The sequence below is a fragment of the Choloepus didactylus genome, chromosome 23 (assembly GCF_015220235.1).
Source record: "Choloepus didactylus isolate mChoDid1 chromosome 23, mChoDid1.pri, whole genome shotgun sequence".
NCBI classification, from domain to species: domain Eukaryota; kingdom Metazoa; phylum Chordata; class Mammalia; order Pilosa; family Megalonychidae; genus Choloepus; species Choloepus didactylus.
Window position 1 is genome coordinate 23761538 of NC_051329.1, and position 12266 is coordinate 23773803.

A 12266-nucleotide genomic window follows, 5' to 3' on the forward strand; every position below is an offset into this window, starting at 1 on the left:
GTCTGGACCGAAGATCCCCCGTACGGGCCTACGAACAGAAAGCAGAGAGGTTCAAGCAAAAACATTCCAGAAAAGGAACCAAAGGGGAAGACATCTCCACGTGACAGAAAAGCAAAGGAACCAAGGATTGGCAGCCGGCCAGGACACACTGACCCCAGAAGGAAGCAAGCCCTCCAGCCTCTGAAACCAGTGTGCTGTTTACAGAAGGAAGGCTCCAGGATGGCACGGGACCTCCGCCTGGGAGAGGACTCCTTGGTAGATCCAGAGCATCCTAGGAACACACACTCCTACTCTGCCTAATTCTCACAGCACCCTTTCCAACTGTCCTTCTTCCATTCTAAAGACAAGCAATTTGGAGCATGTTCACAAAAGCTTGCTAGCCGCACCCCGTCCTGAGCATCAAGACCCACAGAAGCCTGTAAGAAAACCCTGCGCCGGCCAAGAAAGAGGTGATGGAACGAAACTGAAAGGTGCCCAATCGCCTGCCGTCAGTGAGCTCAGCCATCGGCGGGGAGGTGCCCAGTGCTACGAGTGGCGCTTCTGCATCGGCCTGCACTCGGCGCCCCGCTTCTTGGTGGCCTTTGCCTACTGCAGCCACTCCCTCAGCTGCCCACGCCCGTGCCCTGGCTGCCGCCCACTTTCCCGCCTCAACTTCAGCCTCAAGGTCGTGGAGAACCTTGTGCTGCTAGTGCTCACCTACGTCTCCCCCTCCGAGGACCTCACATCCCTCAGTCACGTGCTCCTCACCTGCATTCTCTGGAGACTGACCCAGAAGCTCACAGATCGCAAGTCCTACAGCTGGAAACAGAGGCTCTTCATCGTCAACTTCGTCTCCTTCCTCACGGCGCTGGCTGTCTACTTTCGGCACAACATGTACTGTGAAGCTGGAGTGAACACCATCTTGGCCATCCTGGAGTGCACCGTCGTCATGACCAACGTCGCCTTCCACACGGCAGCCTGGTGGGATTTGGGGAACAAGAAGCTGCTCATTACCTCCCGGCCTGAGGAAAAGCGATTCTGAACCTTCTCTCCTGCTGGGGAGGAGGTGGCGCCCTGCCCAGAAACAAGAAACAAGGTGACACCCTGGCCTTCCCCACCGTGTCCTCTCTGGGCCCCACTGAAGTCGGGGAGGAGGCGATGAGTGGAAAGGCCTAGGACGAGGCTTTCCCCAGCCCTGCTGGCTTCTTTCCCCACCTCCCACATGGCTACAGGGGCCTTCAAGAGCATCGCCCCTGCCTGAGAGGCCCCAAGAAACTGGGTTGGCAGGAGAGTGCCCCAATCTGGTGCTAAAAAATACTCCTGAGGTTCATAACCACCGCGGGTTTCTTGGTCCTTACAGAGCCACCTCTTAGACTGAGGGCAGGGACCACTGAGCAGGGGCTGCCAGCAGAAAACCTTCTCACTACATGGGCTCATTCGCCTAACACTGAGTCCAGTGCTCAGGTGGCCCAGATGTTCCTAGTCCTAACTTCACGTCTTTGATCTGGTATGTGCCCTCAGGCATATTCTTTTTGAGTCCGTGTGCCCATGTGAACATTAGGGGTTCGGAGTGGGCTATGATTTCCAAGGGCTCTGCCAATTTGATGGTTCTGATGTTACTTGCTGTACCCAAGGGATAACGTGCTCCAGAAAAAGCACCCGGCACAGCATGTATTTCCCTTTCCTTCCGAAATTTCTCCTTTTGCAAAGGCATGGGGTGGAGGGATGAGAAGCACAGGAGTCCTACCCCAAAATGCTGTCCCCCCCCAATCCTCCTTACTGCCCCACGCCCTGAGCTCTTTTGGTTGTACATTTTATTTCAAAGGAAAATAATTTTTTCTTTTTTTTGCAAAAATAAGAAAAGGCAATCCAAAGAAATCTAATGTGATGTTTTATGGAGGATCTGTTGTGGGCAAGGTCTCCACTGCCACAGAAATGCCGATGACCTGTCTCCTCCAGGCTGGGCTGGCCTGTCCCTGCTTCTCTGGCCTCTGGGGATTTACTGGAGCACTGGTGGGGACTGGAAGCCTCTCTCCCAAGCAACTGGGAGGACGTGCCACACGGAGTGCAGGGCAAGCTGACAGCAAGTTTGGGGGCCCTGTGGGGTTCACAGGGCAGAGCAGGAGTCCAGTGTCAGCCAAGGAAGCCCCTGAAGAGAGGGGGGACTCCAGGTGGGGCCAGCAGCTGGGGGCAGGCAGAGTCCAGGCCTGCCCTTTGCAGAGCCATTTTCCCTGTGGGCCCCATGCTTTGTGCTTTAGAGGAGGAGAACCAGCCACCTCCTGAAGTCTCCTCTGGGCAAGTTCAACCCAGAAGTGAGGAGGGGGAGAGAAACCAATAAAGAGGAGTCCTGAGGATCAACCAAGAACTGGGCAAAGCAACCAGCTCTGAAAGCGGTTGTGAGGAGGCCGGGATACACCGAGGGGGTGGATGAGGGGCCCAGCTCCTTCCCCTCCCCTCGTCCTTTGCCCCCACCTCCAGCCCATCCAGGACAGAAAGGGTGGGCATCGTCCTGTCCTAGGACACTTGCTCAGCTTTCCTGCCCAACGAGGACTCACGTCTGCATGGCACCTAGAGGACAGAGGAGGATGGGGATGGGTGAAAGGGCCCCTCCCTGGCTGCGGGGAACAAGCGCCACAGGCAAGCTCTGGGGCTTCAGGGCTGCAGGGAGAGGCAGTTGCCTGTGTAATTGGGAAGCCAGCCCACCACAGGGGAAAGAGCACAGGGAACTCGGAGCGCAGCCTGCAGCTTCACCCTGCTGCCAGAGCACAACTCGCCTCCCCGCCCAACGCCGCCTCCAAACCCCCACGCCCAGGCTTCCAAGCCTGGAGCTCCGGGGCACCCAGGACGGGACGCAGGCACACCTCCACCCAAATGCCCCAAGAAGGAGGCAGAGAGGGTCCGGCCCTCATTGCTGGGGTAAAGCTCCAAGTCACCTCTCCGTTCCTCCGGAACGCAGCTCCAATAGCACTCACATCCCCGCAGAAGGCTAAACTTGTCCATGCAACTTTCCCCCCATCCAGGGTCATGCGCCAAGGACACCCTGGGCCGCCCTGCAGCCTCGGAGCCGGCCTTGTCCGCTCGCACTTGTTTATTGCCAAGGTTACAACAGCGCGGTCCGGGAGGAGGCAGCGAGGCCTATGGGTCACGAAAGGGGATGCCTGCAACTCCCGCGGCCCCTCTGCCTCCGCCCAGGCCTCACCTAGACCTCCCCACACCCCAAACACCAGCTTCTCAGAACCTCCCCCCGCCACCCAGGCACTACACATTGCGAAATGCAGAGCACAAGCTGGGGAGAAGGCCCGCGCGTCTCCCCAGGAAGAAACGTGCGTCCAGCTTGCGACCCCAGAGCGCCCTCCCCGCCCGAGCGGACCCGGAACCCGCCACCCCGTCCCGCTCCCAGCCATGCGGGCCCCGCCAGGACTCCTGCTGCACCCCGCGCCGCGGCAGGGCTCCGCGGCAGGGGTGTCCCCCGGTCCACATCCGCCACCCAGTCGCAGAGACGGTCTTGGCCGACACCCGGAACAAAAGCGGGGAGGTGCTGGGACCGCGGATCCCCAATCCAAGCGCAGAAGCGGCCGGACCTGATGGTCCCCTGTACCCCGGCCGGCCCCAGCAAGGATCCCCTAGCCCTCAGCCCTGAGCCCTGCTGGCGCGCTAATAACTCCGGAGGCGCGCGGCTCCCGGGCAGTGGAGGGCGCGCCGGCTCCGCCAGCAGGCAGCCTATGCCAGCGCCTGCGACACGAGCTCCGGGTAGCTGCCGCGGGCACCAGGCGGCGAGGGATGCCCGGCGGGTCCCGCTCCCGGCTGGGCTTGCGACCGTACCCCGGCCACCCGTCCACACTCTCGCCCCGCTCCGCCGCTCCACGCCGACCCGGCGCCCTCCCACTCCTGCCCACGGCTGGCAGCTTCGAAGAACTCGGGTGCCGGACTGGGTACCACGGAGCACGCGGCGGGGTTACTGGCACAGCCTGGGAAGCTGAGAAGACTCTCGCACCGCGTATTCGCGCCCCGCAGGCTCCGGGGCCGGCCCCTCGTTGGCCCCGACTCCCAAGAGGCCGGGGGCCGCAACTTACCCGGAGCTAGCTGGAGAGCGAGAGCCGCAGGAGCGCGCAGGAGCCGGCGGTCATCTTCCCCGCCGCGCCGTGTCCAGGCGCCCGACGAGTGCCCGGAGCCCACTCCCTGCCGCCGCCGCCGCTCCCCCGCGCCTGCCCGGCGCCTCTAGCCTGGCTGCGTCCTCCGCGCTCACCGCCCGTGCTCCCCGGAGCCAGGCCAAGTGGGGACTGCGGCGCGCTCCCTCCAGCCTGTGCGTCCGTCGGCCTCGCAACCGCCGGCTCCTTGGTTGCGCGGGATCCCAGCGGCAGATGAAGCCGCGCGGCCGCCCCGCCGAGGCACCGCCCCGCGCCCGACCCCTGCTCTCCCTCCTCCTGAGGCGGGCCTCAAATGGGCGGCGGCCGGCTCCCCGCGCCCCAACCCCGCGCCTTCCCCTACGCCCCGCCTCGCTTGAATCACCGCGGGGCGAGAGGAGCCCGCCTGGGGCCAAAGACTCAGAGGTCACTCTGCTTCCCGGGGCCAAACGGGGAGCGGGCTACCGGGGAGAAGTGAGGGCACTGCCCCCAAACCCAAGCACCCCTTTGGATGCGGAGCCCCTGCTGGCTTAGTCCCACTTCCTGACCTGGCCAGCGGTGGGAGCCGGCACTTCCATTCTGCCCTTTCTTTAGTTGAGGAAGGGTGTCTTCCTACCATCCCCGCCCCAGGCCTGCCTCAGAGCTTCAAGGCCAAGTTCAGGTCACTCGCCTAAAAGCAGAGCAAATTCCTAAAGAAAAAAGATGGGGCTAAGGCTGGTCCGGCTGGTGATGTGGCCCTAAGGTTTGGGGGTGGTAGTGCCTGTGTGTGCGTCCATGCACTCGCTTAGGGCGGAGAAGGAGAAGAAACTCCCAAAGGGAAGGGCTGTCTGCTGACCAGCAGCCCCCAGGACAGCCAAGAGCCAGCTCTGCTTGCTTGGCATGAGTGATTTCTAAGCTGTAGGGCGTTTCACCAAGTGAAAAATACATACAATTGAGAAGCGACGCATGGTTTGTGCTCAGTTCCTTTTGGCCAAGGCACCAGGCCCGAGTTTAGCCCCAGGCTAAGCCCAGGACAAGGAAGCCTCCTCAGGCCTGGGGCGCTGCCAACACCTCCAGGAGCCCGCTGGGGTCTGATTGCCCGCCAGGAGCCTTCCAGAGGCAGGTGCTAGTCACCCGCGTGTGCGCGCTCTGGCGCCCCTGGCGGCCACCCGGTGCTGCGCAGACTAGCGGCGGGGAGCAGAGAGAGTGGCCAAGACCTGGTGTCTCTGGAAGGGCTTGGGTAGCAGAGGTTCGGTCCCTCCAGGAATATGTTTCCCTTCCTAGAATGCAACTCTCATAAGCTCAGGTGTCTCACCTTTTCCAAAAAAGCAGTCGTGCATGCTCCACGGTTATGGAGCTTGACAACGCACCTGGGCCTTGATCCCCCTCCCTTCAGTTTGCATCTGGGAGCAAATCCAATCCATCCCCCCACCTGGTTTTGCACAACTTGCAGCTAGCTAAGAATGGTGGTTTTAATTTTAAGTGGTTGGAGGAGGAGGTTAAAAGGAGAATGTTATTTTGGTGGTGTGAAATTGACATGAAAGTCACATTTGTATCCATAAGTAACTTTTTCGTTGGAACACAGACCTGTCCGTTCCCTGCGGTATTGTCTCTGGCTGCTTTCCTGCTACATCACCAGAGTTGATTGCAACAGAGACTAGGCTCACTGCACTCAAAGCCTAACATGGTTACTACCTGGGTCTTTATAGGGAAAGGGGGAAGTTTGCAGGTCTTGTGTTTACAAGTAAAAATGGTTAATATCACAAGCTGCACAAGAAATGATTAGACATCTTTAATTTATTGACCAGTTCTGCCAGAAGTTTGTCTTAATAATCTTGTGAAGTACCAACTTTTTTTTTTTGGTAATCTTCTGTAAAACTATTTTCTTCTCGATTTCATTTCTACTTTCCCCATTCTTTATAATTTCTTCATTCTTGATCCTGTGGGTTTGCTCTGTTGCTACTCTTTGCAACTTTTTAGAAGTTTACCTCATTGTTTATAACCTCCTCCCATATGTTTAAGGCTAAAAATTTGGCTTTCATACTCATTTAGCTTTGTTTCACAATTTTTGACTGTAATATGTTCATTATCATTCAATTCCATGTATTCCCTAATTTCCCTAGTGCTTCTCTTTTATCACAATGGTTATGTGGTCATATTTTATTATTTTCCAAAAATGTGGGAGTTTTTTAAGAGCTATTTCTTCATCAGTTTCTAAATTTGTGGTATTACGGTCAGATTCAAACCTAACAACTTTTAACATTTTATTTTCTCAAGGTCAAGCCCTAAAAAATATCTTTTTATTCTCAACAGTTCAAATAATTTGTTCTTTCACCTTGAAAAAAAAGTGAAGTGGTAAAAATGGTTAATATCACAAGCTGCACAAGAAATGATTAGACAATATTATAAAAATTAAAATTTTTCTAATCTTCTTTTGGTTACTGATCTGCATAAGAGTAAACAACAATATAGTACTGCTAGTTATGGTTTTACTTGTTTTTTAAAATGTTATATGTTACAGAAACAGCCAAATTTCCTTCTCAGTTACATTGTTTTGCTCTGATACTTCTCTGAAAGTGCTTGCAGTTAGCTACAAGGCAGAGCTCCATCTTCAACAATAACAAAGACAGACTTTTTAAAAGAGGCAAGTATATAAATTATGTTGTACCCATTATCTAATACAACCCTATTAAAATGTAAAGAAAGAAACAGCCCTCTGTTGTAATTGAAGTGCTTGCATGTTTACACAGGCTCCTAGTACTGTGCCTGCCTGCTCTCTCCCCGTCGGAGTTACTGCCGAGAGCCTTTTCTGTGGCCCCTAGAACTATGAAGGTGTCACCCACATCACATGGACATGCTCCAGGAGCAGATGGGAACGTGCTGTTCCGGAAAACACCTTTTACTACAGACACCTTTGCTCTGCCTGCCAGGAAAGACTCAGTCACTTTGGCCCTTCAGTGGGCACTGCCTCCAGGCGGGCTCTGTTGCCTGGTGCCGGAGGGCGCATGAGACAGTCCCATGGATCCCCGAAGTCCACCGACCTGTTCCCAGAGGACCAACGATGCTGCACTAAATCAACTGTACAAAGAACATACCTCCCAGAGCTGTACTTGCCAGCATGATGTGGTTGAAACCTAAAAACATAATTAACACTGTTACCATTAGAAAACACAGTTCTAAATATTTAGGCCCACCTGATCCCACATGAAACAGAGAAACAAGTCTCTTTGCTTTGGTGAGAACGTGGGTTTATTGAAGATCCATCAGCAAGGAACTGGAGGGGAAGAAAAGCTTTCCAAGACCAGTTCAGAGTGAGAAGACTTATTTGGGCTTTTATAAACTCAAGCAGACAAATAAATGGTCAGAAGCCAGAAGAAAGCAGAAAGGAAAAAAAAAAAAATAGAAGAGAGAAAGCTGTTTGGTCAGCATCTTCTTGTTATCTTCAGGTTTCCCCTCATTCAGGCTTGTTTTTCTAGGTCCTGATTATGAGACGATATGGTTACATCCCTCATATCTTACTGCAGGCAATGCTGGGAACGTTCCTGGGAGCAGAGAAGAAGTTTTTGTTGTTGAGATTAGAGCAACAGCAAGTTAGTTAACAAGGGCTTTTCATGGTCAGAGTAACTTCAAGCTGCTTGAGTGAGGTGATCTTAATAAACAGCTTTTGTTCTTCTATTGGCTATTGAAGACTATACTAACCATTTTCCAGCTAACGAATTCTATTGAATATTTTCTCTTGTCCAGCTATCAAATAAATCCCCCCTTTTTATGAGACATTTTCTTATTCTTATGAAATGGTATCTTGTGAGCATCTCCTATAAAAGGGGAAAAAAGTGTTTATTAAGATCACTTCACTCAAGCAGCCTTGAGTTATTCTAAGCATAAAAAGCCCTACTTAAAATAATTTGCTATTGCTCTAATCTCAACAACAAAAACCTTACTCTTTGTTCCCAGGAACTTTGCCAGAATCGCCTGCAGGAAAATGCAAGGGATATCACCAGCTAGTCTGCTGGCTGCTGCCTTTTTCTTGAAAAACAAGCCTGAATGAGGGGAGGACATAAAGACAATAGAAGATGTTTCATCACAAACAGCTTTCTCTCTTTGATTCTTACCTTCTGCTTTCTTCTGGATTCTGGCCATTTCTTTGTCTGTTTTGGGTTCTAAAAGCACAGAACACTCTTCTCACACTGAACTGGTCTTGGAAAGATTTTTTTTCCTCCAGTTGCCTGGTGATGCATGTTCAATAAATTCACCTTCTCACCAAAGCAAGGAGACTTGTTTCTCTATTTGATGTGGGCTCAGGCGGGCCTGACTATTTAGAACCATGTTTTCTAATGGTATCAAGACCACAACAGCTAAACATGATTGATACTCTGAGCTTGAGGATTTCTGTTCATAGTCAAAATTAAGACATCACAGATTTAAAGACATATGGAATGTCTAAAATTTATACATGAGAAATGGCATCCTTAGGCCTAACAGTAACTGCCAGTGTTTGTATTTTACTATGAAATAAACTCTAGTCTTTACTTGGGTTTCACTGGTTTTTCAAATAATGTCCTTTGTTCCAGAATTCCATCCAGGTACCACAGCACATTTAGTCATCACATCCCTTCGCTTCCTCAGGTCTCTGAACAGTTTGTCAGACTCCTAGTTTTTCATGACCTTGGCAATTTTAAGGAATAACTAATGATCAGGTGTTTTGTAGATTGTCCCTCAATTTGGGTTTCTCTGCTGTTTTTCTCACCATCACACTAGGGTTATGGGTTTTTTGGAAAACCACAAAAGGGATGAGCCCTTCTCATCACATCGTAGCAGGGATACCTGCTTTCAACCTGACTTATCACTGGGGAGTTAGCCTTGAACAGCTGCTGAAGGATTCTGTGAGAAGTTTCTCCACTGTAAAGTTATTTTCCCCTTTTCATCCACTGTTAATTGGAAGCAAGTACCTAAGTCCAAAACTACACTCAGGTAATGGAGGGGGGTTGGAAGTAGGGGAGGAGGAGAGTTAAATTCCACCTCATAGGGGGAGCGAATCTACATAACTTATTTGGGATTCTTCGGTAATGAAGATCAGAGTTAAATTAAAAACTCAATACATAAAACACGCTAGTCACAGAACAAGAGATCAAGTCACACGTGTTTAGTGGCTATTATATTGGACAGTTCAAATACAGAACATGTCCATCATCAGATATTTTTCTGGAAAGCAGTGACTTGATTTGTCCATCTTTCTTCATTTCAAACATATGCATTAAAAAATAAATTTCAAAAAACTGCTTTAACTTATTTCCATAAATGTTTTCATTTCCAAAATAGGGATCTATGGATTATTTATAACCAGGTACAGGACTAGAATAGGGAAAACAAAGATTCTCAAACACAAAATGAAGGAGCAACCCACTCTCAGGTCTGTGAAAGTAAAAGGACAAATGGCACTTTGCACCTTAGTCTCCTTGTTGCCTCACCCTATTCCCAGCTCTGTTTAAAAATGAATTGGTTAACAGCACCAGTGGTGGTTTGATGGGCTGAGCCCTCTACCATGGGACTTGCCCTTGGGAAGACTGTGGCTGCAAAGGACAGGCTAGGCCTGCCTATGATTGTGCCTAAGAGCCTCCTCCTGAGTGCCTCTCTGTTGCTCATATGTGGCCCTCTCTCTCTAGTGAGCCAATTTGGCAGGTGAAATCACTGCCCTGCCCCCTACATGGGATCTGATACCCAGGGGAGTAAATCTCCCTGACAATGTGGACTATGCTCCCGGGGAGGAATCTAGACCTGGCTTCCTAGGATGTAGAACATCTTCTTGACCAAAAGGATGGTGTGAAAGGGAATGAAATAAGCTTCAGTGGCAGAGAGATTCCAAAAGGAGCCAAGAGGTCACTCTGGTGGGCACTCTTACACACAGTATAGACAACCTTCTTTAGTTTCTAATGACTTGGAATAGTAGCAGTAAATACCTGAAACTATCAAACTACAACATAGAACCCTTGAATCTTGAGGATGGTTGTATAATAATGTAGCTTATGAGGGGTGACAAGGGGATTGGGAAAGCCATACAGGCCACCTTCCCTTTTGTCCAATGTAGAGATGGATGAGTAGAAAAATGGGGGCAAAAAAAAAAATAGGCACCTGGTATTCTTTTTTACTTTAATTGTTCTTTTACACTTTAATTTTCATTCTTATGATTTTTGTGTGTGCGATAATGAAAATGTTCAAAAATTAACTTTGTTGATGAATGCACAATTATATAATGGTACTGTGAACAACTGAATGTACGCTTTGTATGACTGCATGGTATGTGAATACATCTCAATAAAATTGGAAAAAATGTATTCCTTAATTTCCAAAACTATTGTTTGTTTGTTTTTCCAGTATATCTTATTGCGATTTCTAGTTTAATTCCACTACTGTCATGCGTACCTGCAACAAGCCCTACAAGTAATATCATAATTAATGATGAACTATTGAACATGACTTTGAAAACAAGATGCAGATGTGCGGGACACTGATTACGTGCTTCAACTTGGCGGGCCTGGGCTGGGGGACCTGATCAGCCCCTGGGGAGGGTGGTGGGCACGGGCGACAGCGCCCTCCACAGCCCCCCAGGCCTGAGAAAGTGAGGCCGGAGGCAGGCCCCATTTCCTCACCCCAAAGTACAATCGTTGGGGAGGGCTTGCCGGAGAAAAACCCCACCCCCATGCCTTACCCGTACCCTCCACCCTCCTCGTTACCGGAGCAACTCCCGCACCTTTTCAATCAACCTCCACGCCCTCTCAGAACCAATCCAAGCCTTTAACCCCTACAGCTACCCCGCCCTCTAAACCGCTCGATATAAGCTTGTACTCTCCCCTAATAAACTCTCTTGGCTTCTTCATCCTAAAAGAAAGGTGTCCCGCCTGTTCCTTTCTCGCCGCCCTCCATACTTTGCACGCCTCCGCCGGGGACCGGGCCCAGTCCCCCGCCTCGCCCTCGCCTCCGGGAAAGAGCCCCCGCCGCCGGTACCTTCCGAGCAATCCCGAGAGCCTAGGATTTAGCAACCGGCCGCCACTCCCCCCCCCACTAGACGAGTCAACTACGACCGCACAGATGTCCACTATAACCACCTCAAGTCAACAAGGCATCTGCAATAGCCAAAAAATTGAAGGCCAAAGCTGCAGAACTTACACTCTCAGATACACAGACTTACATAAAGCTACAATAAGTAAGATAGGGTGGAATAACATAAAGATAGAGAACTGGACAAACAGAATAGAATAAAATCCAGGAATACATACATAGTCATTTACCTGGCTCACACAAAGCTTTTCTGTAATACAATGGAGGAAAGAGTGGTCTTTTTAGTAAATTGTGCTGGCTAATTTGGATGTGCGTATGGGGATATATTAACCTTGCTGTCTTACTTTCTCACACATTAAACAAAAAATCAATTTGAGATAGATCATAAAGCTAAATGTAAAAAGTTAGATAGTAAAACTTTTAGAAGAAAACATAGCTGGAATATCTTAAATTCCTTAAAAAGGACACACAGGCGGGGAATAAAAATATATATTAGGGGGCCTCCCTGAGGAGCTGGGTGAGAATGTGGAGGGGTTGGACGTCCTCACCTCGATTATTGCTGATGTTCTCACAAACATTGGGGACTGACGGCTTGATGTGCTGAGCCCTCTACCAGGGGAGTTGCCCTTGGGAAGACTGTTGCTGCAAAGGAGAGGCTAGGCCTGCCTATAATTGTGCCTAAGAGTCTCCTGCTGAATGCCTCTTTGTTGCTCAGATGTGGCCCTCGCTCTCTAAGTAAGCCACCTTGGCAGGTGATCTCACTGCCCCCTTACGTTGTCAAATCATGTAAGCTATATAGTTATATAATCATACTCAAGAAGCAAGGATACTGGGTTGCTGTTCAATGGTTTCAGGTATTTCCTTCTAATTATTCTATTACACTAAATCTAAAAAGGGATATCTATATAATGCATAAGAATAACCTCCAGAATGACCTCTCAACCCCATTTGAAATCTCGCAGCCACGGAATCCCTGTTTTGTTTCATTTCTTTTCCCCCTACTGGTTCAGAAGGCTTTCTTAATCTGATGATGCCAGGGCCAGGCTCAACCCTGGGAGTCATGTCCCATGTTGCCAGAGAGATTTACACACCTGGGAGTCTTGTCCCATTTGGCAGGGTGGGGGCAGT

General features: G+C 50.6%; 2 pseudogenes; one reads left to right on the forward strand and one right to left on the reverse strand.

The window, feature by feature from the left end:
* Positions 1 to 219: 219 nt before the first annotated feature.
* Positions 220 to 1782, forward strand: LOC119519296 (annotated as a pseudogene).
* A 5636-nt stretch (positions 1783 to 7418) lies between these two features.
* The window catches only part of LOC119519298, a 31979-nt pseudogene continuing 27131 nt past the window's right edge, over positions 7419 to 12266 (reverse strand).